This window comes from Adiantum capillus-veneris, chromosome 9 (genome assembly GCF_014529385.1).
Source record: "Adiantum capillus-veneris isolate H3 chromosome 9, ASM1452938v2, whole genome shotgun sequence".
In the NCBI taxonomy this organism is placed as follows: Eukaryota; Viridiplantae; Streptophyta; class Polypodiopsida; order Polypodiales; family Pteridaceae; genus Adiantum; species Adiantum capillus-veneris.
This window is the reverse complement of record NC_140939.1, coordinates 81,256,206-81,262,205: the sequence shown is the minus strand read 5'-3', so window position 1 is coordinate 81,262,205 and position 6,000 is coordinate 81,256,206.

The window sequence follows — 6,000 nt, the reverse complement described above, 5'->3', positions numbered from 1 at the left end:
CCATAGTATTTTTAGCATGGCAATATTTTAGAAGTTTAATTTTTTATTAACTTACAATCTACCCGACGTTCCCATCGGACGTGATCCGCTGCCGACACCCTATACTTTACCACGACTTGAAGTTGATGCTCTCGAACCAACGCCTTCACAATCGTACGTAGGCACAATTGACCCTTCAAGAATCTGATCCCGGGCGCCCTAATATTTACCAATAATTGCGGCCGCACCAAACATTGGCCACCTCAAACGCGATGCGATCGTGATAGATGACCACATTCAAGCTTCAATTTGAAATGAACCTCCAAAAAAACCCTGAGTGACAAACCCAATAACCGAGTCATAGAATAAATGGAGACCATACTTCATGTACCTGCAAACATCTCGACTATTAGAGACCAAAAATCACTGCTTGACCTGTTAATTTCCACATCTGGCATACACAGCACTGTGAGACCTGAGTCCTGCCAAAGTTCGATACCATCAACCTGCCTAATGTCGTGCACCTGCTGCTGGCTTCTCCCTTTGTCGACACAAATTGGATGCACCAACGCGATGAGACATTTGATTAGACGACGTCAGTTTAGCCGAGCCAGATAGCATTAGTTTCCTTTTGTCATAGCATGTATAATGAGATGACGTGTGTACTTCTTTTTGTAACTATTGGAAAACCATGTATTTTGTAAATAATGACAATGGTGTTGTAACTATTACATTTGCAAAGCTTAACAATCAAGTGATTTTGCCTATGATGTGTACAATTGTCATTGATTTACTTTCGTCAATTTACTTTTGCCAATTTTGTATATTTATTCATTTGTTACCATATACATGTGGTAGTGATGTGTGTGAACACACTAGGACCGCCGGGACATTTTTTCCCTCTTTAGGAGGTTTTTTCCCCCGATCATTGTATACATGCCCATCACTCTAGGGCTATCTATCCTTCCATTGGACACTAAGTAACACACTCTCTATTGTGTGCCTTGAGCTTCCTTCGTCTTCTCCAAGCTGTGTGTGTTTCTCTGCAACCCTAATTCCAACAATTGGTATCAGAGCAGGTTGCACCCTCCCGGGCTTAGTCGCCAGCTGCTCCAGCACACGCCTGCTCACTTTCTCCGATTTCAGCGAGATTTGGCAAGCGTTCGCAAGTCAATAGCTATTTTGGGCGAGCTCGATGAGCTCAGTCTGCTCAGAATTTTGATTTGGGCTCATTTTGGCCTCCGTTTCCATTACAAGCAATATTGCACATGCTATTTTGTCATTTTGTTGAAAATTTATGTCAGTGCCGTTTTCTGCATAACAAGTACCTTATAGTCTTCTACGGTTTGTGCTACATAGCACAGGTTGTTCCCGTTCGGTTTCTCCTATTTTCGGGCAGTTTTCACATCAGGTGCAGCATTTACCATGGCTGACAATAACAACACAGATGTGTTCAAGATGTTTGCTATTTAGGACAGGTTGGATGGGGACAACTACCCTATGTGGGCTTATATGATGCAACATATTCTTGTGTCAAAGGGTGTCTGGAACATTGTGTAGCGCATTGATGTACGTCCTAATTCTGAGGATGTAGGCGATGTTGATGATGTTGCAGGTCTTGCTGCAAGGATTGCAACTGTTAGAGTTGTTTTGCCTAGGGCAAAACAAGCTCGTTGGGATGTTAAGGATGCGCAGGCTCATGCATTGATTGTGTTGTCTGTGAAGCGCACCATTGTTCCTCACATCCGTTCAGCAAAATCTGCAAAACAGGCTTGGGATATTTTGGCTGGTCTTTATGCAAGTCGCAATGAGGCTAAGATTGCTTTGTTGCGTAAAGAGTTGGAGTCGAAGATTATGCATGAGGAAGATGATATGGACACTTTCCTTGCTAGTGTCAAGGATATCAATGAGCAACTTATTTCTGTAGGAGAAGTCATTTCAGACAGTTCCCTTGTGCAAACTGTTCTTGATGCCTTACCAGATTCTTACCAGACTTTTGCTAGTACTTGGAGACTTATGACCCAAGGAAATCCAAAAGTTGTCAAGTTTGATGCATTATGCACATTGCTGTTGCAAGAGTCACTTTCCAGAAAAAACAGGACTAGGCAGCGTGCAGTTGAACAGGCTTTTATTGCTTCTCAAAGAAAGGGTGGTAACAGTAATGCAGCCACTTCTTATGGTTCTGCTGCGAGTGAAAAAAATTATGTTCCTAATGCTTCTGCTGGCAGCAATTCGTCTAGAAATTTTGGTGACAAGGGCAAAAAGAAGATGCGTTGCCATTATTGTAAAGCTAATGATCACTTGATCAAGTCGTGTCCTAAGTTGAAGGCCAAAGAGGCTAAGAAGAAAGAGGGTGGTTCCACTGCAAATGCTGGTTCCACTACAAATGCAGCCATTGTTGAGCCTTCTGTGAAAGGAGACTGTAATGCTGATGTTGATGCAGAATGGGCTTTTAGCGCAGAGTGCACTTACAATCCTGCTGTCCATGATGCATGCTTGTCAGTTGCTGCAGATTCACATGTGTGGTATTTTGACAGTGGTGCTACAAAGCACGTTACCTCACATCGTGAATTGTGTACCTCTCTCGAGTCTGTCCCTCATGGGAATTCAATCACTTGTGCCAACAACGCCTCTTATCTAGTTCAGGGAGTTGGAAAGATTGCGCTCACTGTTGCTAATGGCAGCTCCTTCACACTTGTTGATGCACTTTATGTCCCTGGGATCAAGAAGAATCTCTTGTCTGTATCCGCACTTGATAGACTTCGACTTGTAGTCAAATTTGTGAATGACACATGTATAGTTCATGATCTCAGTTTTGGTGATGAAATTGTTGCATCTGGGCTTTTGTGCCGTGGGTTGTACAATCTCACTTTTTATGACAAGTGTGGACAAAATTTTGCAAATGATGTTGCAGATTCAAGGGCTATTTCAGATGCAAAACTTTGGCATGCACGTTTTAGTCGTCTGAATTTTACCAGTTTGCTACGTTTGCAGAAATCTGATATGGTTGCTTCTTTGCCGCCTCTTGAAGCACCTGTCAAACATGTTTGTGAAGGCTGTATTTTGGGTAAGATGTAGCGTTCTAAGTTTCCAAAGGATGGTTCAGTTCGGGCCACATGCAGTTGCAGCTTGTGCATAGTGATGTTTGTGCGCCCATGCAAACTCCATCCTTGGGCAATTACTTGTACTTCGTGACTTTCATTGATGATTACTCCAGGCATGCATGGGTATTTTCGCTTAAAGTGAAGTCCGAAGTTTTTATGTGCTTCAAACAATTTCTGGCTATGGCTGAAAATGTCTCGAAATGTACTATGGGCACCCTCCGTTCCGATCAAGGGGGGGAGTATATGTCTCATGAATTTAATGCATTTCTGGCTAGTCGTGGGATAAAACACCAATGTACAGTGCCTTATACACCTCAGCAAAATGGTGTTGCTGAGAGGAAAAACAGGTCACTGACGGAAATGGCACGATGTATGGTCAAAAGTCAAGCTTTGCCGCATTCTTTTTGGCTTGAGGCCATCATGTGTGCCACTTATGTGCTTAACAGGTGTCCTACAAAATCTTTGCAGTCTATTACTCCATATGAAGCATGGCATGATAGAAAGCCTTCTATTGAGCACATGCGTGTTTTTGGCTGTTTGGCATATGCTTTGGTGCCACAAGTGCAGCGCAGAAAATTGGATGATAAGGCTGTCAAATGTATTTTTGTTTGTTATAGTGCTAAAAGCAAAGGTTACAGGTTGTATCATCCACAAACAAAACGTATTCTGGTTTCTCGGGATGTAGTGTTTGTGGAAGATTCTGTTCAGCCCTTGCTGTCATGTACTAGGGACAGTAATGTAAGCTCACAGGACATTTATGACACTTTGTTGCCTCTTTTCAGTGGTGAAAATACGAATGTAAGTTCCAATGAGGCAAATGTACAGCCTATGGGGGTTTCTGAAAATGTTTTAGATCAGCCTATTACTGATGCAGATGTACATGATGTACTTGATGAGGAAAGGGCTGAAAATGAGCAGGCTAGAGGTATGCAAAAATGGCTGGTAAATTGGATGCACCTTTGTCTAGTCGTACTCGTTCAGGCTCTAGCCATGCATCTTATGCATCAGATTGTTATGCTTTGGTTGTGTCTACTTTACATGATGTTGAGGAGCCTTTGGCTTTTGATGAAGCACAGAATTTAGAAAATTGGATGGCTGCCATGCAATCAGAATATGATGCACTCATAGAAAATGACACATGGACTTTATGTGATTTGCCTCCTGGAAAAAAGGCCATTGGTACGAAGTGCCTTTACAAGTTGAAATGCAAGCCGGATGGTGAGATTGATCGCCATAAGGCTCGACTTGTTGCAAAGGGTTATGCACAGCAAAAAGGCATAGATTATGAAGAGACTTTTGCTCCCACTTGTCGTATGACTACTGTGCATTTTCTATGTGCATTGGTAGCTCATTTTGGTTGGTATGTACATCAATCAGACATTGTTACTGCTTTCTTGAATGGTGACATATTTGAGGAAGTTTATGTAACACAGCCTCGCGGTTTTGTCATAAAAGGACAAGAGGACAAAGTGTGCAAATGTAAGAAGGCTTTGTATGGATTGAAGCAATCTCCTCGCGCTTGGTATGAGAAAGCTGACACTCATTTGGTTAAACGAGGATTTCATGACAGTCCAACAGAAAGCACATTGTATGTAAAACGTGAGGATGATGTATTTCTCATTGTGGTTCTCTATGTCGATGATTTGTTGATCACTGGACCAAATGAGAGACATATTGCTGAATTTAAGACGGATTTGAATGCTACTTTCAAGATGAAAGATTTGGGACTGTTGCATCATTACTTGGGTATACAATTTAAGCAGTGGGATGGTGGTATTTCCTTGTGTCAGAAAAGTTACATAGAGACATTGCTATGGAAGTTTGGACTTGAGGACTGCAAACCTATTGCCACTCCCATGGAAACAGGTTTGAAGTTGAGTCTACATGATGCTGGCGATCCTGCTAATGTCACTCTTTACCAAATTGTTGTTGGCTGCCTCATTCATGTATGCAACACGAGGCCGGATATTCAGTTTGCAGTCTCACAGGTGAGCAGGTTTATGCATAGCTTCAGGGTCTAAGCATTGGCAGGCTGTTAAGAGGATTTTCCGCTACCTTAGTGGCACTTTACATCTTGGCTTGTTTTATCCCAAGGGGGGATCATTGCCGCCAGACTTACATGCTTTTTCGGACTCAGATTGGGCTGGTTGTTTTGATACGCGAGTGTCCACAAGTGGTTTTTGTTTCATGCTTGACAGTTCATGTATATCATGGTTGAGCAAGAAGCAACCTACTATGGCCACTTCGAGTTGTGAGGCTGAGTACAGGGCAGTCTTCACAGCTACGGTTGAGTGTGTATGGCTCAGACGCCTTATGGCTGATTTGGGTGTTGGACAAGACACTGCCAACACTATCTACACTGACAGTCAGAGCGCACTGGCAGTTGCGAGGAACCCAGTTTTTCACGCTCGCACAAAGCACATTGAGGTGCATTATCACTATGTCAGGGAGAGGCTCTCAGCAGGAGAGATCAGCTTGGCTTATGTGCCAACACAGGACAACCTTGCAGATCTTTTCACAAAGGCATTGTCTCGTGAGAATCTTGAAGCTTTCCGCAAAGCTTTGGGCTTACTCCCCTTTGTGGACTAATCCTGTCCTCAGGGCATGGCACTTCCCTTTACTCATGTGCCAGCTCTCGTTCACCGCATCACTCCAGGGGGGATTTGTTACCATATACATGTGGTAGTGATGTGTGTGAACACACAAGGACCGCCGGGGCATTTTTTCTCTCTTTAGGAGGTTTTTTCCCCCGAGCATTGTATATATGCCCATCACTCTAGGGCTATCTATCCTTCCATTGCACACTAAGTAACACACTCTCTATTGTGTGCATTGAGCTTCCTTCGTCTTCTCCAAGCTGTGTGTGTTTCTCTCCAACCCTAATTCCAACATATTCTTCAAACAATACTATGCATGA